This window comes from Podarcis tiliguerta (genome assembly GCF_965153285.1).
Source record: "Podarcis tiliguerta genome assembly, chromosome: 6".
Classification (NCBI taxonomy): Eukaryota; Metazoa; Chordata; class Lepidosauria; order Squamata; family Lacertidae; genus Podarcis; species Podarcis tiliguerta.
The window spans coordinates 33,216,601-33,242,502 of NC_139539.1; the positions used below are offsets into that span (position 1 = coordinate 33,216,601).

A 25,902-nucleotide genomic window follows, 5' to 3' on the forward strand; every position below is an offset into this window, starting at 1 on the left:
CATTAAAGTAATCAAGTCTAGAGGTTACCACTACATGGATCACTGTTGCCTAGCTATCCCTGTCCAGGAACACTTGTAGCTAGCATACCAGCTAGTGTCCTAGTGACAAAAGACACTTGAGCCTTCAGTGGCAATGCTGGATCAAGGAGTCCCCCCCAAGTTACACACCTATTCTTTCAGGGGGGAGTGCAATCCCATTCAGAGCAAGCAACTGACCAATTTCCCAGACCTGGAAACTACTTGCCCACGTGGCCTCTTGTCTTCTTGGATTTAATTTCAGTTTATTGGCTCTCATCCAGACAATTATTGAGACCAAGGATTAGTTTGTGACTTGCACGGCACCTCCTGATTCAGATGCTACAGACAAAGATCTATGTGTCATCCATGTACTAATGAAACTGTGCTCCAAATAACTCCTCTTGACCAACCCCAGTGGCCTCTTATAGATATAGCATAGGGGACAAAATAGTTCCATGTGGCACCCTACAAAACAACTCCCAGTAGGCCAAAGGACAATTGCCCATGCCCTGGAATCAGTCCTGTAGGTAGGAGCAGCAGAGCCAGTGTAACACAGTATTCTGCACTCCCATCTCACAGTCAATCCAGTAGGATACTGTGGTCAATGCTATCAAAGGTCACTGAGAGATCAACAGGGTCACACTCCCCCATCTCTCTCCCTGTATATATGTACAGGCCTGAATTCAGATTGAAATGAATCTAGAGAATCAGTCTCATCCAAGAGTGCCTGCAGCTATGCCCTGACCACCCTCTACGATACCTTTCCCCAGAAAAGGTGTATCAGCAACTGGGTGGCACTTGTGAAGAACCCCAAAAGGGCATTTCACCATAGATATTATGAACGGATAAAAAGGAAAACCACTCAAAGAGTAATGAAATTAATACTGTATTTATGTTTGACTATAAAATGTTTGAAATCTGGCCCATACTTCTAGAAAAGGTAGATTTTCACTTGCTGTGCAGGCGAATACTTGTAGATGCTTTGTTTTCGTTATCAAATCCACTCAAATATTTATTGCATCAAATTTCTAGTTATTCCCATCCTCCCCCACAATTTACCCCAGGACAATAAGATTATCATCATAATTAAATATTTGCATATTATTATTTGCCTGGCTCAGGAAGCAGGATCGGTTTCCAACTCATGCTCTTAGTCAGAAAATAAGCAACTTAATTTGTTTTGTTTTACCATCACAGCTCTTTTAATAAGAAAAATACCACCATGGTTCCCTCCACAACCCCTTTGAGGTTCTGATCCAACTAAAATGAGTCACTTCTAAAATCCAATGAGAACATTTAAACTAAGTTTTTCCCAACTAAATTTCCCCATTGTTTCGAATGGGACATGCAGCACAATCCTGCACAAGTTTACTCAGAAGTAAATTCCATTATGTTTAGTGGGCCTTACTCCTAGGTAAGTATGTATAGGATTGCAGTCTTAGGCACATGCAGACTTACTCAGAAGCCCCATGGTGCTCAGTTTCATCAAATATGAGTTAATCGTAAACTTATATTTGTATAAAACTTTCAAGTGCAACCCAAAATGGTACATACCCTCTCCCTACCTGTCCTTTGTTCTCTGCCATGTCGGCTATTTATATTTAGCTCCTGATCCAGTATGAAACTCAGCACCTCTCAGTAATGGCAAGAACTTGCTAAATTCCTCCATCACCAATCTCTGATGATAGATTTGGGTTTTCTTTACAATATAAGATACTTCACCTCATACAGAGTAGGAACAGAAGAGCCCTCCTGGATCACTGTGAATAGAAAAGTTTTTGCTGTGCCCAGTTAATTGATGAATCAGCAGGTATATTGACATCCATCTGTCTGCAGGCTGCCAGCAAGGGATCTACAAACAGTTTGTTGAGTTGTGAAACACATTTGCTCACCGCAAGCATTGGCAGACAAGCTTGACATCACTGATTATCAGAATGACACTTAAATGCTTTTTCTTAAAAAAAATAAAAACCACTATAGAAGCATGAGTACTACAACACACTATGTTTTAGCTGCCTCTGAAAAGTGATTGAAAACTGCAACTGTCCTAGAATGTGGCCACCAAGTTAATAAATGAACCTGGCCTGGCCACTTACCAGCAATACTGGCTGAAGGTTAGTTTCTAGTAGGAGTGTTCATCAGACCCAGACAAGCCCTGAATCCCAAATTGAAGTGGGACATTTTAGACAGATTTGAGGCTTGGCCAAAGCAGGGTCTCTCTGAAGTGCCCCAACTGAAGCAGAGCTCTACAAAGTAGTTTGGGACCATTTGGCTTTGGGGACCTTTAAAAAACTGTGAAGATAGGCTTAACTTTTTGCAGACACACTTTCACCCCGTGAAAGTAGGGGTGACTTTTATGCCAGGCTGGAGGGACAGGAGTTGGAGAACTCTTTTGTGATTGACAGCTTCTAATCAGAGGGAATGGTTGCACCAAGTCTCTTCCACCAGTATTTTGGCACAGTAATATATCACCATGTTCTTTTTCCAGCTTGATGAGGAACCATTAATGAGTACTTTTTGGGTTTGGTCAGTCACCCATTTACAAAGCCACCTAAGAGTTACCTTGTTCAACCCACATTTTACCAACTTCCTCACAATAATATGCTGGGGGACTTTGTCAAGAGGCTTACTGAAATCAAGAGGCTTACTGAAATCAAAAGGCTTACTGAAATCCACAGCATTTCCCTGATCCACCAAGTTTGTAATTCCATCAGAATATAACTCAGAGTGGACTGACCTTGAACAGTAGCCACAGAATGTTGACTATCAGTTGGGAAACAGAAGTGGAGGACAGGGATAGGAGTATCCCATATGTAAGTGTGTGACTGACTAGAATCCTGAAAAGGAGTTCTCAGTACTGCATTGATTTGTTACAGGGTTCTATTTGTGTAGTTGTGATACTCTTTCTTGCATTACATATGGCATCATATCAGCATGTGAGGCATTTCCTACATGTTTAATTGTGGTCTGTCTAGATAAACTGCATACTTTACATCAAAGCACGAAACCATGTAAAAGTAAAGCTGTTACTATACAGAGGGAAGCAAAAAAAAAAAAGGAAAAGCTTATTTAATTATGCATCAGCTTCCTTCAGCCTAAATGCCTGGAGCAAAGTAAGTGAATCATACATATCACTTTTGCTCTGCTGGCAGCACATTTGATGTGATAGCTTAGAGTCACTTTGCATTGAGCAAAAGTGGGAGTTCCCTCTGCTCAGCAGAAAGTGTTAGCTATAAAACTTTGGAGTAATATAATTTGGAGTCTATTGCTTTTATTTATTTCATTCCTGGTTACGCCAAATAGCAACTTGTCCTTGCTATGATATTATTGATAGGAATGTGAGCACGTATCTGCCTTAAAACAGAGTAAGTAAATTGTGTAATATGTAAACCTGGCTACCATGATCAAAGACAACAAGGGATAGTACACAACTGTATCCACAAATAAAGTGGATTTTTATTTATGCATCTCCCAGATATTTGCCAGAAAGTTGGGGGACCCTCTGGGGTAGATTGGAGGGCACGAGGATTCCATGGAGGAATGAATGGGGAAGTCTGCTCACATGACATTGGGTATCACCTATGGGTTTCCAAGAAGCATACCAGCATGTTTTGAGAAAGCAGAGCTATATCATATTGTTTCTACCTGTGGTCATAGGTTTGTCACAGTAACCCTAAGTGGTCTCTTGACATAGAACTGAAAACCTTTCCTTAGCTTATTTCAATTTGGGACTGTGACATTTGTAGGTTATTTATGTTCTCAGGGACATAATATGGACACAGGAAATGATGGACGGATACGGATTGGGGATATAGTTATTCTTGATTCTCTGGAATATTTGGGTGGCTTTTGTTACCATTCACCATGGCATCCTTCTGAGCTATCTTGTCTGCATTGGACTGTGAAGTCCTATGTTTCAGTGGCTCTGGTCCTTTTTGTCTGGTTGGTCTCAGAAAGGGATGATGTTTCCCATAAACTTTGTCATGTGGACCCCCACACTGATCCATCTTCTCCCCCGTGCTATTCAACATGTACATGAAATTGCTGCATGAAGTTAGAGCTTTGGGAGGTTGATGATGCATGTCTCTATCTCTCTTCTCTATTTGATCAGAGGGAGTGGGCAGGTTAGGTCCTAAAGCAGAGCTGGAACACAGTGATGGGTTAGCTGTGGGTGAACAAGCTGAATTTGAAACCAGACAATAGGGAAGAACTGTTGCTTAGAGTTTCTGTTGATCCAGGGATAATTGCACAGACTGTGGCTATGTACACACAACATTTTGTTCCAGAATTGATGGAGACTGAATACTTGTTTTTTTCTTTGTAGTCCACAAACAATCTAGATCTATTGCATATGTTTCCATTGAAATGTGCTTATTGAGAAACTGGTTTCATTTAGAAAATAAAAGCTCATTGCAGATTCATTCTGTATTACCCTACAGTGTGCCCATTTGAAAACCGATAGAGACACTCATGTCTAATGATGTTGTGGGTGGCCTTTTACCAAGATCACAATCACCACTTCCTACTTCATTCACTTGGGGCATATGCAGGGAGGAAAAGATGGGGATAACCTAATCAAAGAGAGGGTTTTCAAACACATATCAAATAGCCACTCCCATCCTTATAGATGGTAGGGTCTAGAATCAGTGTAGATTGAAAGCAGTACGTTGAGAGCAAAACCATAGTCTGTCATGTTTTGATTTGCCTTAATTGCATTTGAGGAAGCTAATATTTTTCTGATTTGGAGAGTATATTATAACATAAGTTGTTGAATTTTTAAAACATTGCATTTTGTTACTTGGAAATTTCCACTATTCATAGGAGTTCTTTTTTATGCTAGCTGGATATTAGGACTATTGCCATTGACAACACTGTTGTTTCATTATAAGTAAATAGGTAGTTTCCCCCAGAGTTAATGATATCACATTGAGGGATGTGATATCATTAACTCTGGGCCCACAATGAATTACAAGTAGTACTCTGTACTATTAAAGCTCTGCATTTGAGCAATGCTATTAATGATGTCAAATCCTGCAGTAGTTCCTGCCCATCATGTGGACCTTAACCCTTAGTAGGAAGAGTTCCATGCTTCCCTTTAGATTAGTATGAGCATATCTCAGGCTCTGACTTTTGGCCAGAGCCTAGTTCAGTTTGGAAGTATACAAGTCCTTCTTTCCAAACAAAGTAAATGGTAACATCAGCTACTATCTGGCCAGCCTGCGCTCTGAATTCAAAGAAGCGTGTATTCTATGAGGTGGAGCTTGGTTGTGTTCAGAGCCTCTTGTTGCAATGCGGCTGTGTGACATAATAGTATCTTGGGACATGTCTGCAAAGTAATTTCACTGCAAAGTGATTTGGAAAGAGGACAAAGCTGAGACTGGGAAGAGGCAGGTAGCTTCTTTCTCATTCCATAAGCATGAATGCTGCCTTGCAAACTTCTTGACCTTATCCTATGATCCACCCAAATCTCCTATCTTTGATATGTACAGACAAGAACAAGCTGAAGTCTTCTGTGATTGTCGACTATGGTATCCGATGCACATTGGATAACCTTCAAAACTATTGTGCAGATGCATCTTTAGTCAGATTGTTGTTTTTTTCTATTCTCTTTCATAGAACCATAATCAAAGATGGAAGAGACCTCAAAGATCATGTAGTCCAATCCCCCCACAGATGCAAGACACTCACTACTACAGCATTGCTGGTAGGTGGTCATTCAGGCTCTGCTTTAAAAAAAAACAACTATAACAAAGGAGAGTCTACCACCTTCTGAGGCAGCCTGTTCCACTGTCAATCAGCTTGTGCCACCAGGAAGTTTTTCCTAATATTTACTCTAAATACTTTTGCTTGTCATTTGAATCCATTGGTTCATGTCCCACCATCTGAAGCAACTGAAAACAAATTAGCTCCATCATCTGTGGAAGTTTCTGCAGGTCATGAAGGGCAGAGAGAAAAACACTAGTTACACAATTTGATTTCAGGACAGACTAGCACTTATTAACTGGGAAATATTTGTTTAGGTTCTGGGGAATGTGAATGCTTCTTCAGTTCTGTGTTAAAAGACTATTTAGGTAGATACATCCTGTGTTATTATTTGTAACACTTAAATAACACTACATATTAGCAGCAACCTTAATGTGACCGCTCAAATGATTCTTTGCAAGTTCATTTGCAAACTATATTCTGTCAAATCCCTTTCCATTTTGAAAGGCCTGAACATAGGCCAGATAAAGCCAGAACTAAAAAGGTCCCTGTCTTGTGGGAAGTGTTTGGCTTTATTTGCCCCTTCCCAGGCCTAAGACTACAACCCATAGCTACTTTCCCTCCCTCTGATTAGTACAGCATGCTAAACAACTGAATATCAGAGATAAAAACCTCTGCTGAGCAGTGCACACGATTCCAGGGGTCTTGGTACTTAACTAGGGTTTGTGTTTCCTTCAGAAATGAGACACAATGGATACTATAGTGGTTTGTTTACACTATATGGCTTATTTACACATCTCTATAACCTGAGCCTACTTATGGAAGAAGGTCAGTGCATCAATATTCCAAGAAGGTTCTGTCCCTCTCATAAGCACAGCATTGCTGTCAAGAACAGATATCAACCTCCCTCCCTCTCTCCAGCATACTGCTTCTTACCATCAGCCTACCTTTTCTAAAACTCTGGTATTGTCTTTGAAACTAACTCTCAGTTGAAGGAGGTAGGCTTCCTAATGGATCATTAGGAAATTAGCTTTTACATGTGTTGATGGCCTAGGATTAAACGGGGTAGCTGATACACCATTTAGGAAGGTGTTCTAGGTTAAATAACTCTTCACATATGCCAATTCCATGGGATTAACATTGACTAATGCAAATCTAGAATATGCATTTTAGCACCTATAAATCTATTATTATTATTATTATTATTATTATTATTATTTATATACCACCCTTCATCCAAGAACCACAGGGCAGTTTACACCTTATAAATCTATAACTATACTGTAGCTAAAATGAAGTATATGATTGAGAGAAGGAGGATAAGGGACTGTACTGTTGTAATAATCTGAAAACCCTTTTAGAAGACATCTGAAGGCAGCTATGTTTAGGGAAGCTTTTAATGTTTAACAGACCACTGTATTTTAATATTTTGTTGGAAGCCACCCAGAGTGGCTGGGGAAACCCAGCCAGATGGGCAGGGTATAAATAAATAATAGTAATAATAATTAGATAAAAAGAATACCCTTGTTCTAGTACAAGATGGCGAGGGAAAGTGTCAGCCAAAGACTAGGAAAAAGCCGCTCAAGAAGTCCATAGCTTCCACTTCCCTTTTTAATTGTTATCCATCCATCCCCTTTTCATTAGTATATTCCATGGGCAAGAAAACTGACTGTGTTGTGAGGTCCATAACATCTGCCTTCCCTCCAGAAAATGAGAACACCCACTCTCCCCTGTTCTCCATTTTCTCTCCCAGGAACTGAGAAGGTCCTGTCAAAACATGGATTATATTCAAGGCTTTCTCTCCTTAGCTTCCTTCCTTGTTTCACCCCTCTTTGGGAGTCTTGAACCAGGCAACAGCGGATGGCCTGTTCTGGGCTTGTCACCTTCACACTGAATCCAGTGTAGAAGGAAAGGTATTTCTGGCTTGATTGGGCTCCCTCTTGGTTTCTGATTAGACTTTAGCTAACACAGCTGGAAGCCTTTGTGAATGAACTAACTGTGTTGGAGAAACAAAGAGGTTCTCGTGGGCTATGTCATGACCTCACAATAGAGTAGTTAGCACTTACATAATGCCATCTTTTTGCAGCAGGGAAGGGTACACATTTGTGCTTGGCTGTTTCACAGAGAAAGTAATAAGCATGGTATGTGTAAGATAAAGGTCCTCCAAAGTAACTAGGAGGATGCAGGAAATGGTCCAGAGTGGGGACCTTAGGTGATGGAGGTAACCCACTCATAACATGCTTTGTTTGTTTTCACTTTGTTTTCCATTTTGAAATTGCTGCAGGTTTAGATTGGGTTGTATACAGATAGGTAGAAATCCAGCATTTGACTTTTCCTTGTCTTATGGAACATTTCAGAAGTGGAAATCAGCAAAGCTCCACAATGAATACACTGTGTGCTGATGGTTCCGAAACACTCACTGAGTTAGGGACTTCCCCTACATGTGAAGATAGGCTGTGACAGATTGAGCAGATGAGACCAATAGTGGATCCAACAGTCAAGATGGCAGTTTTTGCACGTGCTGTGGCAGAAAATGAGGGGCAGATAGGACTCATCGACCTGGGAAGGTAGCCCACCTAGGAGAAGGAAAACTCTGATCCTAAACCTCAGGATCTAAACCTTTTCTTTCAGGAGAAGAAAAGGCTAAAAAGTCACCCTACACAAATCCGGAGTAGAATCCCTAAGAGAGTTGGATGGCGCCATGTATGCCTCTTTCAGGCAATTTCTGCAGCTGAGCTGCTGCCAAACGTATTGCTCTGCTTTCATATGATCCGCATCAGGGTGGCTGAGAGGGGGTGGGTCTCCATATACACTGCTCAGGCTTGCACCTCAGGGAGGTCACTTCACTGCTGCTAATGCAGCAATGTGACTTCACCCCTGGAGGTGTACTCCAGTGTACTCGAAATAGACAGATGCCAGAAACAACATGTACCGGTACTTTTAGTTGAGATTCCTGCATTTTATGGGGTTGGAGTAGATGACCCTTGGGGTCCCTTCCAGCTGTACAATTCTATGATTCTGTGATTCCTAGACTGAACACAACTAGTTCTAAACTTCTGTGCCAAGCTTAGAAAGTAAATGAAATGTTTTGGACTTGTGAATATTTCCTCCTCCTCCTCCTCCTCCTCCTTCTTCAGCATCTCACTTCCATTTCAAGTTCTCTCCAGAATTCTCTTTTGTTTGCTTCCTGTGAGTAGATTAGAACCTGCATATGTCTTAAGTATTTAAATAGGGCAATACATGTATTTCTAAAAGAAAATACCATATGCAATTAAATACTGTATGCAATTAAAAGTTGACCATATAGACAAATAAAGAGGGTTGTTTGAGGTCATTATTTATTATCTCATATTTGGAGGAATATATCGACTAAAATATGTGGCTGCAGGTTATACAACAGGGTGAAGTCAGGACCTGCTTAATTAATCCTTCAGCAATTATAATTTACAATAAAATAGCTACCCTTGATTGCACACTCTAAAACTGGTGCGCCATTTTAAAATTTTTGACAAAGGCCTAACCCAAAGTATTCATTGCCCAGAGTAAATGCTACTGAGATTTGGATCTCTTCATCTGTTTGATGTACACAGTGAGTAAAATGTAAAGTAACATGTAATTCAAGCTTTCATTAGATTTTCCCTGCTACCTTTTTTTCCAACACAGCAAGTGTATTTCAGAGTTGTAACATGAGGCAACAAAGAAAGAATTCATTTAGTAGAAAAAGCAACCCCCTCATATGGGTAACAGACCTCTCTCATTTAAAAACAGGAAAGAATCTCCTTGAAGTAACCAAACAAAAGAGGGAATGCCTCTACTATGAAGGAGACATACTGTTTGTCATGAAGTTAGGTTTTGGAGTTTTCTTCTTGATCACCATGGTTCATTGTCACTATATGGTGCGTGCTGCGTTGAGTGAGTTTGTACATGCCTCTCAACTAATGGGAGTTTTTGATATGAAAATTAGTGTCAAAGCAGTAATATTTTTCCAATGAACTTTCCCCCCAAAAAATCTTACAAAGTGTGTGTGTGTGTGTGCACATGCGTGTGCATGCCGCAGGAACACGGGGTTGAGGATGAAAGTTGGGGTTCAAAAGGGGTTGCAGAATAGGAGGTGGTTGTGACTTCATAATTGGCCAGAAGGGTGCTTAGTAGTCACGTTGTTTAAGAGAAAGAAAGTGGGCATTATAAAACTTGCCATGCCTGAGCCTACAGCTACTCAACTCATTGCCTCTAGTTTTCCTGTAAGAGAAAGCTGGCAACAAGGAAGGAAAAGCCTTCTATGTGGAAAGGGGTGGTTTGTGTGCAAGAGAATACTTTAAAAGGAAAAAATAGACCTCTTCAGACAATTTCAATAATAGGTAGTTCCTGTCTGTAGCCTGCAGGCTTTTATAACCATGTGATTAAATATTTTCATTTAATTTAACTCATTGCCTGCAAGTTTTATAATTGTTTAATTAAATTTTTTTTATATGGTCATAGAAGGAGCCTGGTTAGAAACAATACCCATGTTACCACAACCTCAGCTCCACCCTGATGATTCATGGGATTTGCCCTCACCTTTTTGAACTGAGTGGCTTTTGTCCATGTGCGATAATAGTTCAGTGACTCCTTGGCATCAGTTCATATTCCAGGGTATCCAGCTGCTCAAGTCCTTGCTAACTAGTATTGCCAGTTTCCACATGGAAGCAAACTCCTGTTTAAAACGCTCCATAATATATTGTGATGTATTTCATAATTTTGGAGTTGTCCATTAGTATTTATTTTATTGTGGGCACATTCTCATGCAAAGGCAGGATGTAAATTTAAGAAATAAATGAGGACAAGGCATGTTATCAGATTTGACGTTCCTCACCACAGCTGCAAGTTATCCAGGCAGTTTAAAAATGGGATATAGTTAGAAGTATTCTTTTTAGCCCTGCACAGATATGGGTGAATACAGAAACATAATGATTTAATGCACCGGTGGGAAACCTGTGGCTCCATATTCTGATGGACTACAACTCCCATTATACCTCTCTCTTGGCCATGCTAGCTGTGGCTGGTGGAAGCTGGAGTTCAGCAACATATCTAAGAACATGCATGCTTGTCTGAATAAGACCTTGTAGAGCAGCCTGAAGCTCCTTCATCCCTGGATCTGAGTTGATCACTCTTCCTATGTTTTCTCTAGATGACCTATTGTTCCTTTGGGATGCTGTAGTATAACGCTGCAGCTTTTGCTTACACAGTTTGACCTTAAGTGACCTCCTTATATTCAGAGCTCAGGCAGCGCACACATTTTGATGACCCTCACTTTCAGGCCAGCCCACATGGTTCTTGACCTAAACTGACTTTTGACCATGTGTCCTGCAGTGCCTTGTCTGTACTGGGGTCAGAATGGCTAATAAACCTCTCAATTCAACCTACTGCTCAGGCGATCATAGAATCCATGCATTTTCCACTAGTATATTATGGCACCGAGTGATTTATTTTAAATATTGGAAGAGATACTTACACAGGGCAGATCGCAACAAACCTTCAGTCACAGAGAGAACAACTCTCATTACAAGAGATACAGACTTAATCTGGCCTGAGGATACATTGGTATAGTTGAATCATGTCTTTTTAATTCGCTTTAAAAAAAATCAAGGTATTTTTGAACTTTTACCAAAGCTTACATGCTCCCAGCAATGCAAAATACTAGTTATCTAGACTGAATCATCTTCCGAACTAGTTTTGCTAGCAGATTGTTTGTGTTTGTTTTCATGCCTTTCATATGCCTACTCCATGTGCTTGTGACCATACAGCTATCTGGAATCCAGAATAGAAGAATTGTTTCTCTCCCTGTTTCCTTTACTTCTGTGTGGTTGCCAAAACTACCTGGCTTCATGCCCAGCTCCTTAGATGTACCCTATCCCTCCAGTACTGCAGGTGCATTTCTCGTCTTGCCTGAAGAATTGTACACAAGCCCTCTGCTCTTAGTGTAAGGAGGCATATTCTGCAGGTCTGGAATGTGGCCATTAACTCATTCCCTTTCACTGTTTTGATAGGCCCCCTGGCATGCTGGGCCTTAACAGTGCTAATTTTAGAACTGTTTGTTCTACGGAGGTCATTTTTGTCTTGGGTATCGAATTTGGATTGCACTATCTCTTCTGTCAGAGTAGCTCAGCAGTGGCTGTGTCACCCTGTTAGCACTTGGGATTGTCAAAGACAACTGCTTGGCCCTGTGGCAGACCATTAACAGAATCGTAGTGCCCTGGAGGTGATGGGGTGACAAATACAGTTGCTGGTCATTAGAAATGTGTTTATATCTTTTTATCTATCTAGTGCTCTCTCTCTCTCTCTCTCTCTCTCTCTCTCTCTCTCTGTGTGTGCGTGTGTGTTGTGTGACCATAAAATTTAGAAACATTATTAATGGGTATTGGAAGCCTGTCTTTGTTTCTTAGCGGCACTGTTTCACAGGGCCGGGATTTCCAGAATCAACATTCTCCTTTTTTACTGCTCACTTTTATGAGATTCCCCTTAAGGCTGATTCTCTTTACCATCATTTTCTCACCAGATGAACTTGGCTTCCAATGCCACCAAAGTCCCAGCAATGCTTGGAGCCTGATTTTCAATATGATTCTCAGAAACAGAGCACACTGTCTGCCAATCAGGTCACCCGCTATTCTTGCTATAGAGTCTGTCTGGGCTGGGTGCTGGAAATGTAGAGGCGGAATGCTTAATATCTTAATTATCCACACCCAGCAATCTGTAAAGCAGAAAAATGCACCCGCCCTTGCTGCTGTGCTGTGTTGTTCTAAATAAATAACACATTCTTGTAGAAACACTTTGCAGCAGTGGCACTGGGACCACCTTGGTAAAAGAGCAGCATGCTGCATAGCTCAGCACATATATAGCTATGTGCATCTTTAGCTGTACAGCTAAGCACAAGAGGGATTACAGAATATATGACCATAAATTTAAATTCATTGTTGCCCTATAAACCTTAGAAGGAAGGAATGTGGTTTTATCTCATCTCAGAGCAAAGATAAAGTAGATATTAAGACAGAGTCACGTGATGCTGTTTACTAGATGAACAGAGATACAACTGCCAACTAAGGCTGCAGTCCTTATCTCACTTACCCGGGAGTAAGCCCTGTTGAAATCAGTAAGACTTACTTCTGAGTAAGCGTGGTTAGGATTGTGCTGTAAGTGACTCATTCAGGCCTTTGACGGTTACCCCTATAATTTATGCACCCTGTCCAAATGCTTTGATTTTGACCTATATATTTGCCAAATATATAGGCCAAAGTTTGAAGTTTACCCCTATAATTTATGCACCCTGTCCAAATGCTTTGATTTTCGCCTATATATTTGCAACAGTCCAGCTACTATGCATAGAAGAGATATTTCCGGAGAGGTGACCTTGCTAGTCCATTGCAGCCAGCAAAAATTGCAAACGTCTGTTACTGTCAGTATTTTCACATTTAAACTTTAAACTATTGACCCAGTTTGCATGTTACACTAAGGCAAGCCATGGTCTAGAGCAAACGGTGAGGGGAGATCCCAGAAAAGAGATCACAACTACTTTGTTCCTCCCTGATCACTTTTGCTGCTGGGCTGGGCTGAGCTGAGTTAGGCCATGGTCTGGCTTACCATGTTCAAATCCAGACTTGTGCTTTTGTACTCTCCAGACAAACTATAAATTATAGCTCACAGCTCAATTTACCCAGACTGAGCTAAATCATAAGCCCAGATCCAGATATATAGCATTCTAAGCCAAACCATGGCTTAGATCAGTGCTGAACTAAGTGTCCTCACGGTTTAAGTTCTGTCTGGAAAGTAGTGATGTCCTAATGAAAATGGATTAAAAAAAGAAAATAGTGATGTCTGGGAATCTGAAATCCCTCCGCAAACTCTTTTAATCCTATCATTTCTTATGTCTGTTCTTGCCACAACCACCACCTTTATTGCTACATTGAGTGCCTTTTCCCTCTTGTATTTCATTCCTTCTAAAGTGATCCTGGGCAATCGCACCACCACATAGCCCATCATATTTAGCTGTATGCTGGTATTTTTTCTAAGGGTATAATGTGGACCATTATAGTGACAGCAGTGTTTCTTGTACTGGTCACATTGGGAAGAATGGTCCATCAGTTGTTAACACATAGGAAGGGACTTGTTTTTCATGGAGTGCTTATGTTTAGTGTGGTGTAGTGGTTAAGAGTGGTAGACACGTAATCTGGTGAACCGGATTCGCTTCCCCGCTCCTCCACATGCAGCTGCTGGGTGACCTTGGGCTAGTCACACTTCTCTGAAGTCTCTCAGCCTCACTCACCTCACGGAGTGTTTGTTGTGGGGGAGGAAGGGAAAAGGAGATTGTTAGCCGCTTTGAGACTCCTTAGGGTAGTGATAAAGTGGGATATCAAATCCAAACTCTTCTTCTTCTTTTTTCAATTGTACATACCATACTTTTCTGCCTATAGGATGCCCCAGTGTATAAGACTACCCCTATTTTGGGGGACTCAAATTTAAGTGTTGTGGAGCTTTTTTGCGGAGAATTACCCAGGGTTGTGGAGCTTTTTTAGGGGGATTGCTGAAAATCGCTCACCTGCACGTGTCAGTCAATCCGCTTCCCTTCTGTCCATCACCTCCCGTCTGTCCCAGGAGCTGCAGATTGCCTGCCCAACTGCTGGAGCATCAGCCACTCAACACCACCTATTGACGCAGCAACCAATAACACACACAATAGCTGCTGACAGCCATGGCAGTAACCAATCAAATGTCCACCCTATGCACTACCCATGTATAAGACGACCCCCCCCCCTTTTTAGCATGATTTTAAAAGAAACAAACATAGTCTTATACACGGGAAAGTATGATACATTTGTGTAATAATGTTGCCTAAACCAGAATTGCTATCTTGTCTGTACATACACATGGGCAAACTTACACAATAGTACTCATCAATATTCTGTACACCCCTCCCTTCAGTTACTCTAACCACACACCATAAGCGATGGCAGACATAATGTAGGACCTTCTACACTTGTGCAAGCACAGTTCCTCAATTTATTTCAAAAAAAATGTGTGTATATATCTCCGTATCCCTGATCCGTATACTTGGCTGAACCTTTATTGAGCACCAGAATCTCAGGGAGTTAATAATGTAGTCCCTTGGGTTCATTAAAGAGGAAGCAAGCAGCCTTTTTCCAACACCCATGCAAGAGAATTGTAAGCAGATGCTTTAACACACATTTCATTGTTAAATAGGCATTGTTCTCAAGTTTGTTACTATGGTGTTGGCTCCGGTCTGTTTATAATCTGACTCCATTTCATTGTGCTTGGTGATAAAATCTCTGAAGTCTATAGACTCTGGCAGGGCTTGTTGTCTCAACTCTCATTGAGGGAGCATTAATTGTGGAAACACTCAACGCCATCTGTGTAATTTATACCTAAGGAAGTGCGCTTACTACTTCATAAGCCCAATGTATTTTGTGAATTTTTAAAATAAATAAGCAACTTCAGTAACATATAATTTAGCTCCATGCATTTTGTTTGCTGACATACATCCCAAAAACTCTGATCCTTCAGTGATGTGCTTTGTAATGTGTTTTACAGCACAATCCTACATGTTTAACCTGAAGTTACTTCCATTATGTTCAGTGGAACTTAATGATTAGTCAACAGTGAAATCCTCAGAAGTAAGTCCCGTTGAGTTCAATGGGAATACAAAAATGAAGAGTTGAGTAACAGAAGTGTTCCAACCTTAAGATACTTGAGTCTGCTCTTAAAAGTGTCTTCCTGGAGATTTTAAATACTGCAACCAGCATATTCAGCATGGGTGGGAGGAAATGGCACATCACTGAATTTTTAAAAAATGAAAAGGCTCTCTTTCAACAGAGGAAACTGTATAAATACACATGCTATGTGGCTATCTCTGTTAATTAGAAGCAAGGGAGAATTGCTGGTATAATATACAATGTAGGAGAAAGGAGATACAGATGCTGTTGGAAGATTCTCCTTCATTTGTTTCCAATACTGTAAATATTTGCCAGATTCCCATGGGTGATGCTTATGCAAACTAGGGGCTGTATCATTAATTACATTTGCGATTTCAGGAGTGTCCTTATATAAACTCAAGACCTTAGCTTTCATTTTGTGCTGAGAACTGTGCAACCCAACAGTGTGGCTGCAATTACTGATGATACAACTCAGGTTTTAATATAGTTTCCTAGTCTTTTATGTTTCAAATTATGAGCAATGACAAAGCAATGAAATCACCTTTTTAACAGAACTGCAAAATGAAAGGAGTAAGACCTCAAAAGGGAAACAAGAGTATCACAGCTCACAAGGGAAATGTGGATAAGTGTGAGAACATTCCAGCCAGGCACAGTGAGAATTATGAGTTGTTAATAGTTGGAGCACATTTTGGCTCTTTCAGGTTATTAACGGGAATATTTTAGAACTCATGTTTGCATAGGAAATAGCAGTTTATCAGCATTCATATCACATAATCAGAACTCCGTAAAAAATCAACTGTGCTACATTTTGAATGCATATGCATGAATCTGAATGCAGATGTCTATGATTTTTCAGCTAGAAGCAAAAAGGAGAGTGAAGAAAGTGGGAGAGATTCTTTCACTCGAAAGGTCAGCCATCAGAGCAATGCTGAATTTTAATTCTTTAACATTTACAAGGAGTAAAAAAGTATTCTCCAAAGCTTTGCTTTCAACTTTTTCATGTGGTTTTTCATGTCTGTTCAAAACCATTGCTCTCATTCTGCTTCTGTTCTGGTGTCACCTTTAAAAAAAATTTAACTGTGCTGCTTCTTTCTCCCCCAGTGCATGATTTTAGCTGGTCATGGTGAATATGATCACATATAGTGAGTATGAGCACATCATGTGTATCTGCTGACACCAGTGAGTGCAAAAGAGAAAGCTATTGTCATTGAATGTGCATTGGAATGCACATTCAAGTACACATCCCACTTATAGCACTAATTGTCAGAATCCATTCTCAGCTCTACATATCAGTGTTCATTCAGTGTTCATTCAACTGCATTCCGTAGCCAATGTTCTGTTTGGTAGCTTCATTGCCACACCACAAGCTTGGCAAAACAGAGAGCATTGTTGCAGTTGCTGAGGCAATAGAGATGCCCCTGTAAATACATTTTGTTTCCCTTTCAAATGCCCCCAGTATCTCTCTGAAAATAAAAACACTTTTGAAAGGGTATACAAGACTTGGTCCCTTTGTTCAGCACATCTCTCCTATAAATAACTTCAGTACAGTGGCACCTCGGATTAAGTACCGTATTTTTCGCTCTATAACACGCACCCGACCATAACACGCACATAGTTTTTAGAGGAGGAAAACAAGAAAAAAAATATTCTAAATGAAACACTGGATGTATGATTTTTGTGGTTCATGCTGTGGCCACAGTCATGTGATCTGACGGTGAGTTTGAGGTAGCCCAATGCAAAAATCCTGAGGATCCATGTGGATCCATACTTTGTAACCACGTTTTTGCACCACTGCAACAGTGGGTGTGTGTTTTTTTGGTGCAAGCTGTAGCCATGGACATGCTATGTGATCTGATGGTGAATTTGGGGTGACCCAGTGCAAAAATCCTGAGGATCCATGTGGATCCGTGCTTTGTAACCACGTTTTAAGTGGGGAGGGAAGGAAAAGCACTCAAGGGACAAGGGACACATGTGGGGTGGGTGGAGAAGGATGCTGTTAATAAGAGGGGTATAAGAGGAGAAGGCTCCTCTCCTCTCCCGCTTTGCTCCTTTAAAGCAAGCAGGCTCTCTGCCCCTCTTTCCTCCCCACTCAACGGCTCTTCTCCCGCTTTGCTGTTTCAAAGCAAGCCATGGAGGAGGGAAGGAAGGGGAACCATGGATCCTCTGCTCACGACTGCAGCAGACCCCCCCCCCCGCCATCCGTAGGCATTCACTCCATAACACGCACAGACATTTCCCCTTACTTTCTAGGAGGGTGTTATGGTGCAAAAAATACAGTACTTAATTCATTCCAGAGATCCTTTCTTAACCTGAAACTGTTCTTACCCTGAAGCACCACTTTAGCTAATGGGGCCTCCCGCTGCCGCTGCGCCGCCGGAGCCCGATTTCTGTTCTCACCCTGAAGCAAAGTTTTTAACCCGAGGCACTATATCTGGGTTAGCGGAGTCTGTAACCTGAAGCGTATGTAACCCAAGGTACCACTGTATATTTGGAGCCTAAATCTAGTCTTCTACCAACAATCTGAAAGCAACATTAGAAAAGTACAACAGGTTATCTAATTCAAACTGATCATAAAGGTGATAACAGTATGTTTTGTGTAACATTACATTTAACTGAGTGGGAGATGTTACATAGTAGTGAACATAATTTGAGATATAGTTTTGCATTTCCACTATATATTTTCTACATCATCAATAGGCATATCTAGCTTGGAAAATTGAAGATCGACAAAGGGAAGTATCTAGGGATGGACAAACAAACCTATTTCAATTCTACATCAGTTTCATTGGTGCTCAATCATAGGTCTGTTTTGGCCTGGTGTTTTGCAGATATTTTGAAAGAGTACATTAATTTATATTTAAATTGTAAACATTTTATACACATTCTTCTCTTAAGATGCATGTTCCTGTTTGTACTCTTTACAAAAAAAATGCATAAGTTTGTGTATTTTTCATACTGAATGCATCACAAAATCTGGAAAAAAATAGTAATTTGGCTGATAGTTGTTTTATAATGTGCAAGCCAGTTGAAGGCTCAAAAACTGGGCTGGTCCATTGCAAAAAGCAGACCAAACTTCTCCTTCACCTTTAGAAATAACTAACCCAGGAAGAGGCAGAAACCTGAACTGTGTTAACTTCAACAGTATTAAGCCTGAGAGCATAACATGGAAGTCAAAAGCTAGATTTTTCAACATAGTTGAATTGGAGTTCTTTCAGCACTTGAATTCTGCATGCTATGACTGGTTAGGGGGTGCCAGCACACTCTTTATTAAGAAGTTACACTGATTTTTCTTTCCCCAAAATGGGTGACTAAGCTCTGGGCATTGGCTATAATTGAAACAAGAAAGTCAGTACAGAGAGGGAGGGCGTCTGCAGTTTCTGCTGGGAATTGTATGAATTCATGTTCCTTTGAGTCTTAAATATCTAAATTGCATGGGGTTAGTGGTGAGGGAGAGAGCGCCTGGTTTCCTTCATTCTATAGGTGTGGGAAAAAAAGAAATCTGCTCTTAATCTCAAGGATTCTCTTACTCAAATAAACGGAGTCTCTTGAGGCAGATGGGTTCTATGGAGCTCTTGTTAACCCCAGAGCCAATTCCCTGGGTGGAGAGCTGTCCTTTGTTCATGATGTCATGGTCAAATGGAACCAGAAACACGAAACACTAGAAGATTGTGAGCTTTTTTTGTTTTTGAAATGTAATTATATGTGTATCGAGGAAATTTAGGATAGCAGGTTTTCATCTCCCCCCTGACCTTTGCTACTGAGTTAATGAAAGGGTAGATGGATCCACTTTGAATATGAGCTTCAAACAGCCCTTGATAGCTCAGTCTTTATTACAGCTAACCATGTTGTTGACATTTTGTCAGATACCAAAGGGTGGGTTGGTGTGTGTGTGTGTGTGTGTGTGTGTGTAAATAAATAAATAAATAAATCTAAATATTTGTATGCTGTTTCTTCACGGCTTGAGGCAACATCACATTTGTATGCTGTCTCTTCAGGGCTTGAGGCAATATCTAGCAAATAAACCATCAACTGTAATAAAAAAGGAACATTTAAAATAACAGTGCGCTTTATAGCAGCAGTACGATAGGACCAAAGCACCCTTTCCACAGCTGTAGGACTCCTGGGTGAGGTAGACTTTGTGTCCATTTGCAAAAGCCACCAGAAAAGTACAATTTTCTGTCTCATTCCGCAGGTTGTGCCATAACGTCAGAGCAATTGCAGTAAGAGTCCTGCTCCTCTTCACCAATTATTCTTTTTTCATGCACTACAGCCAGTCAGAGCCATGACAGAGGTTATTTTGTCATATCCTTCAATAGTTATTTACATTTTATTGAATGATCTAAAAGCAAAACTGGGATTCTGAAAACCAAAAAGAAGAAAGGAAATGTAGACTGGATGCCAGCAAAGCTCCTGTTGGCCTCAACCTATAAAAGTGAACAACTAAAAAAGGGGGGACATAGGGAGGTTAATAATGGAATTATAATGAAGGATCACCACTGCATAGGGACTGACAAATACATGTGAAGCACTTGGATGTAAACAAATACTTGTATTATAAAAGTGTAAACAGGCATTGCAAGGACAAATACAATTTATTCAATAGTCAATTAGCACAGTGTTTATGGGGAAGTTGGAGGTGTTGCAATGAGCTACACAGGTAATTATAGTAAATAAAACACATTCCATTTTATGGTAGAGTCAACCTATTAATCCAGGTTGAACTCTGCTCTGAATGATGAATTATTATGAACGCAGCAAGTAGCTGAAGTAGAGGCAAAAGGCAAAAATTATTGGCTTACAAACTGGTGGGTTACCAATTTAGTGACTTGATATGGGGCCCCAGTTTTCTTCTTGAGCTGTGCATAGTTCAGCAAGCATGCCTAGAAATTGTGTTCTGGTATAGTAAAAATTTCTCTCTCAAAAGTGAAAATCAGTGTAGCAATTTCAATCCACTCACAAATTTTGCGTCGTGTATGTGTCTGAGGTGGGGAAGCAAGTAAGGGAAATCTAAGCGCCTACTACTGCGAGATACTAGACAAACCTACTTTCATTGGCATGGATATAAGAGAATTATCATTCTATTTACTTTATTTTTTGGCAGAATTTAACAGCATAGGACTATAATGTGTAATTGCAGAAGCACTCAAGATACCACTCTTAGTTAAGTTTACCATCACTGAGGTCCACTGAGGCTGATTATCATTAACAACTAGCATCTAATGTTCAGAGAAATAGAGAATTCAAAGGATTTGACATAAATGTTATGTACTGGCATTCATCTTGGAGAAAAAACATACTGTGATCATGTGCACAGTGCAGCATAAAATATGGAATAGTATTCCATAAAGGCAGTTGGGTTTTATTTTTAGTGGTCTTCCGGTTTGGTCTGGCCTAATTTTTGTGACCCTTTTCTGGTTGTGTCCTTCATGAGCAAAGAGAGCAAACCTTTTGGAGGTGGAAGCATATAGCTGCTGCTATTAAACTAAATGGATTTCAACTAGTTCAAATAGCAAGTGGGGGGAATCATTTATATCTGGATTGACAACTTGCAAAGAAAGATTTCATTTCAGCGAATGATGTTAATCCCTGAGAATTGGACTGACAATGGAAACACTGACAGATTTTATCCTTAGCATCGTTTGCTTGACACTGCTTCATTTACTGGATTTAGCCTTCATGGTGAATCCAGAAAATATAGACGAAAAGAACATTGGAAAAAAACTGCTGAAACTGGAACTTTTTTCTTGTGGTTAAAACAAGCCGCCAGTTGAAATAGAGGCTCTGTTTTCTTAGGGTGGCAGTGCTTGGAAATCCAATGAAATTATTTTTGGCATAAACCCGTAATAGTAGCTCTGTGGTTATCATTGCTTAAAGTGGTGGACCTAGAGCAAAACCATTGTTTTAATAGGATAGTCCTACAAAGAATGTAATTTTGTACATTCTGTGTGGCATGAGGTTTTTCTGTTTTGTGGGAAGAGAACAGCAGCCAGCTTTTGTTCTGAAACAATTCTCATTGATGAAAATTTAATTCCAGAACATTGGGTACAACAACCTATCTATTTATCTACTTTATTCCAGAAATTTGTAAACTGCACCTTCATCCAAAAATGGATTTTAGGGCAGTATACGATCTATAGATATAATATGATACATAAACAATGCAATAAAATTTAGAGGAACACAACTATTTAAATAAATTTTTAAAATACTATAGCATAAAATGGCTAGTCAAATGAAAAGCGTGGCTTTCCCAGCATCTTCAGACTGAGGAAGACTCCCCTACAGCTTCTCCTCCTCCACAGCCACACAGGAGTATGCAGCTGCAACATTTGCTATGGTGTCTTTTAAAGATTGCATGCAGCACGCCCAAGGAGATAAAAATACTCAAAAGAAAATGCTAAGATGGCAGCCTGAAGATGACGCTGGTGGCCAGTTTCCATAACTGAGGCAGCACGGCCCACTGGGAGTTGCACACAGCCCTGATCAGCTTTGCATAGCCCCACACCTGATATAGGCTTGGAAAGCTTTTGGTAATCACTACCACTTCCAAGTCATGGCAGAGCAAGATGTATGTCTGTATATCTGTCTATTATACTATTTTATTCATTTTTACAAAAACAAACAAACAAACATCACATAACTCCCATACATGGAATTTCCAAAATCCCTTGACTCCCCTCCACTCCCCCTTCTTGGTTCTTTTGTTTTACATTTGTTCATGCATGCCCATAATATCTTCAATTCATAATAATTCCCAATTTTATACCTTATCATATTACAAGTGTTTTTCGAAATCCTTCTAACATATAATATTATACACAATGCTTTGAAAATATGCAATAAATATTTTTCATTTTTCAAATTATTGTCCTTTTCTTTTCTTGAGTTCCTATTTGATTAATCATTGCTGCATAGTCCATTAATTTATTTTACCGATCTTCTTTATCTTCTTTGGTGGGGAGCTTCTTCTTTTTCATATTCTGGGTGATCATGCCGGAGCAACTGCTATCAGATACAGGAGGAGATTCTTTGGCAGAGCAAGAAATTTAGGGCATTACATTAAGACCCAGTGCATTGAGTTTAGCTTGTTAGCAAACAAGGTGCCAATATAGTGTTTCAGGACTGGTGTAGCATGGCTGTATCTAGGAAAACCAGTAAATGCTAGCAGCTGAATTCTGTACTAGTTGAAGCTTCCAAATCAATTTCAAGGGCAGTGCCACATATAACACACCACAGTAGTCTAACCTGGACTTTACTAGATCATGGATCATTGAAGCCAGGCTCTCCCTATCCAGCAAAGGCTGCAGCTGGTTATACAACCAAAGCTGGTGAAAGGTGCTTTGGGATACTGAAGTCACTTGAGTCACAAGCAACAGAGCACCTCAAGGCTGTGCATCTGTTCCTTCAAGGTGAATGCATGTCTCGGGAGACGATGGAGGAGTGCAGCTTGGGGGGGGGGGGGGTGAAGTCAAACTAATCCTATCCAAAATAAGAACTAAACAAACTTTAGGGACTCAAGAACCACCAACCCACAGTGCCCCTGTCTTGTCAGCCTCAGTCTCTTCTTGTTGCGCAGGCAATTGTGACTGATACAGAATTAAGATTGGGTGCAGTATGCCAGCTGGTTCCAGTAAAGATCTTGCTGGTGGAGCAACTTTCCGGCCAACACCCAGTTAGGTATAAGGGACTACCCACATCCTCCTAAGCTTAGTTTCCCAAGGGAGGAGGAAGAAGAACATAGTAGTGCAGAAGAAAATGTACAGGTTAGTGCTGTACTGAAACTTATCTTCTTGCCTACTTAAAAGTTTGCTTCACCTGTGTGAAGGAGGCTTCCATTTTTCTGCTTCATTCACATGGCACTTTATAGATTTAGTGGGCAAAGAACTGGACCTACTTTTTAATTGCATGGTAGCCATGGGTGGTTTGTGGTTTTTCTCCCAGTTAAAGGTTTCTCCAACTTTCTGCTTCCCTGCCATTCCTGATCCGATCTGAAAAAGCCCCATGTGACAAGTTATCTCACAATTTCTTCCCCTGGGCGTTAATTGAAAGCAGGTCAGGAGTAGAAGCAACTTGTTGGATGAGGCGGAACCACTATGCCAGCTTCCTTGGAAGTGAGTTGGTTATTGCTTACTGAGAGGAGGAGGGGCAAGGCTGTGAAGAGGTCGTCATGGTGCAAACACACTGGCCGGAGCACTGGGTCGGCTCCGCAGGTGCATTGGCACCACTACAACGTCCCCACCATCTCACTCCCATCTCTTTCCTGCCTGGTAAGCAGCAGTGATCCACCTGCTAGGAAACTAGTTTAGTGGCTGCAGCTCCATGAAGCAACCCACTTCTGCTGGGGAGGTTTACTACTCAGCAAATGAGATCAGCAAGCTCAGCACATTGGTTTTTAAGCAGATTCCTTCCTTTTACTCTCAAACTTTCAGCACCAGTTTCTTTAAAAATAAAACAAAAACAAAAAAAGCCCCAAACCAGTAAACAGTTGTCAGGCACATGGTAGGAAGCCTTCTTGAACTTACAGGAAAGCCCAGCTGAGGTCTAAAGACATGGCTTATTCCTGTCTTCATTTGTTAATTGGGCTCTTTTGGTTCAGTACCTATATTTTCTTAGTGTGAGCTGAGTACCTCATACAGAGAAGTAAGACCTGACAACCCCCTGCAGTGTAACTGTTGGCTGTTTTCAATAGGAAAAGCTAAGCAGTCTACTGTTAACATTTACCCTTAGCAACTTGCTTCAAGAATTTCCTGCTGTGTAGTTGGCTCCACAGATTCAATAAGCCTTGTGAATGATGTGTCTGCCATTACTTGCCTTTTTTCACTACACTTAATACACTGCTGCTCCTTATTCTGGATATCATGCCTGTTCCAACCTTGCTATAAAAGAGTGATGCAGGCGACTTAAGTCACACATTTTGGAAAGTGACAGCTCTTACGTTGTCAATCATCCTGGAAAAGCTGCACAATCTCCTCAAAGTTCCACTTTGCCAAGATGAGGAGTCACCTAGACTCTGGCTAGCAGGGAGAGGCCTGAGGCATCCCCTCAAACTTGAAGCTGCAGGGCATTTTTTAGGATGGGGAAATGCCCTACCAGAACTCAAAATTCCCCATCAATAAAGTGCCCTTTTGTGTTCACTCAGCTTCTTTCTCAATATAAAGACATGGCTCCCTTTGCCTCTCTGCCCATCTGACCAGTCTTGTGCCCCTTCTCAGTAAACTCAAATCCACCCACTACTGCTCAGGTGCCTTTTTCACAGTGTCCCTTCCAAAATATTGTTTATAGCACCACACAGTCAGAGGGCATATTAAAACAAATGGCAAAAATGCACATTGAAAACAATGGGACATTCCCCAAAAGTTTGTTGGAGATAACTGAGCTGTGATTGCCAGTTGAAATAAATAAATTTGAATATTAAATGTGATGAATGCTTGTGCACTTGAATAATTTGCTATTTTAACAACAGGAAGAGGGCAGAAAATAGTCTGGAAAAATTCCTTATGTCCAGTATTTTATATTGCTGCTGATGCTAGAGAGGATGGCAGGGAGAGAATTTAACCCTGCTTTGCTAAATACATAATAGAGTGGGCTGGGGGTCAAGAGGAAGAGAAAAAGAGCTTGCTTGCCTCTATGCTGAGAATTCTCATACTTTGCATTCATTCTTTGATTTAATTTGTAACTCTTTGACCTGCTGCATACTGGTCTTGCCTCACCTTAATAAACATGCAGCCCTAAAGGCCAATGTAGATATTTTACTGAAATGCAAGAGCCAATTGGAGTGTAAGGAAGCACCTCTAAGCACTCTTACTGTATGTCAGAGACAGGAAAGCCTAGATTGGAGTCTGGGGTCTGGGTTCCAGCTGATCCGATAATTGAACATTCATCCTGATTAGTTTGCAGTGTGCTTAGATGACATTGTATCATACAAACATTATCCTACACTTTCCAGTCATTTTCCCCATGTACATTTCCCATGCAAGCAGTCCAGTATTTGGGGGGAAGAAAGTTTGTTGCATAAGACCTCTAGATAAATTTCTACTGCACAAACTGAGTTTGCCAGTATGTGGCTGAATCCTACCCAAATATAGCAACACTCTGGAAGTGTCCTGCATTGTGAGATTAAGTTGGTAGTCAATCAGCGTAAGAGACTTGGATGGGTTGTTGGTATTATGGCAAGTGCTGAAAGAAATGCTAAAAGAAGCATACAAACGTGCAAGAGGCTGCTGAAAAATGTCTTAAATTGACATGCCTTTTTGCCAATTGCTCATCAGCTGCTACTATTTCTACCAACACTTGAGAGAAAGGTATTTTGGAATTAGGCACCCACTAGCTGTACTTCTGGAAACAATTCCAGATGTGAATGTCTCTGCCTAGGTATTGTTTGTGAGCCTATATTTGGTTTTAGGGATGTGGGTGGCGCTGTCGTCTAAACCACTGAGCCTCTTGGGCTTGCCGATCAGAAGGCTGGTGGTTCAAATCCGCA

At 40.7% G+C, this 25,902-nt stretch overlaps 1 protein-coding gene across 4 annotated transcripts in view; it reads left to right on the forward strand.

Annotated features, from left to right (window-relative positions):
- NGF (nerve growth factor) overlaps positions 1-25,902 on the forward strand; it is a 53,175-nt gene that overhangs the window by 21,892 nt on the left and 5,381 nt on the right. The window contains exon 2 of one of the 4 annotated variants that reach the window (XM_083444586.1): positions 5,635-5,722. The exons of 2 other annotated variants lie outside the window; for them this stretch is intronic. The gene's annotated coding sequence lies outside the window, so the exon portion shown is untranslated. Of the gene's footprint in view, positions 1-5,634; positions 5,723-8,889; positions 8,911-25,902 lie in introns of those variants that run through there. One more of the 4 variants, XM_083444585.1, reaches the window with a different exon arrangement.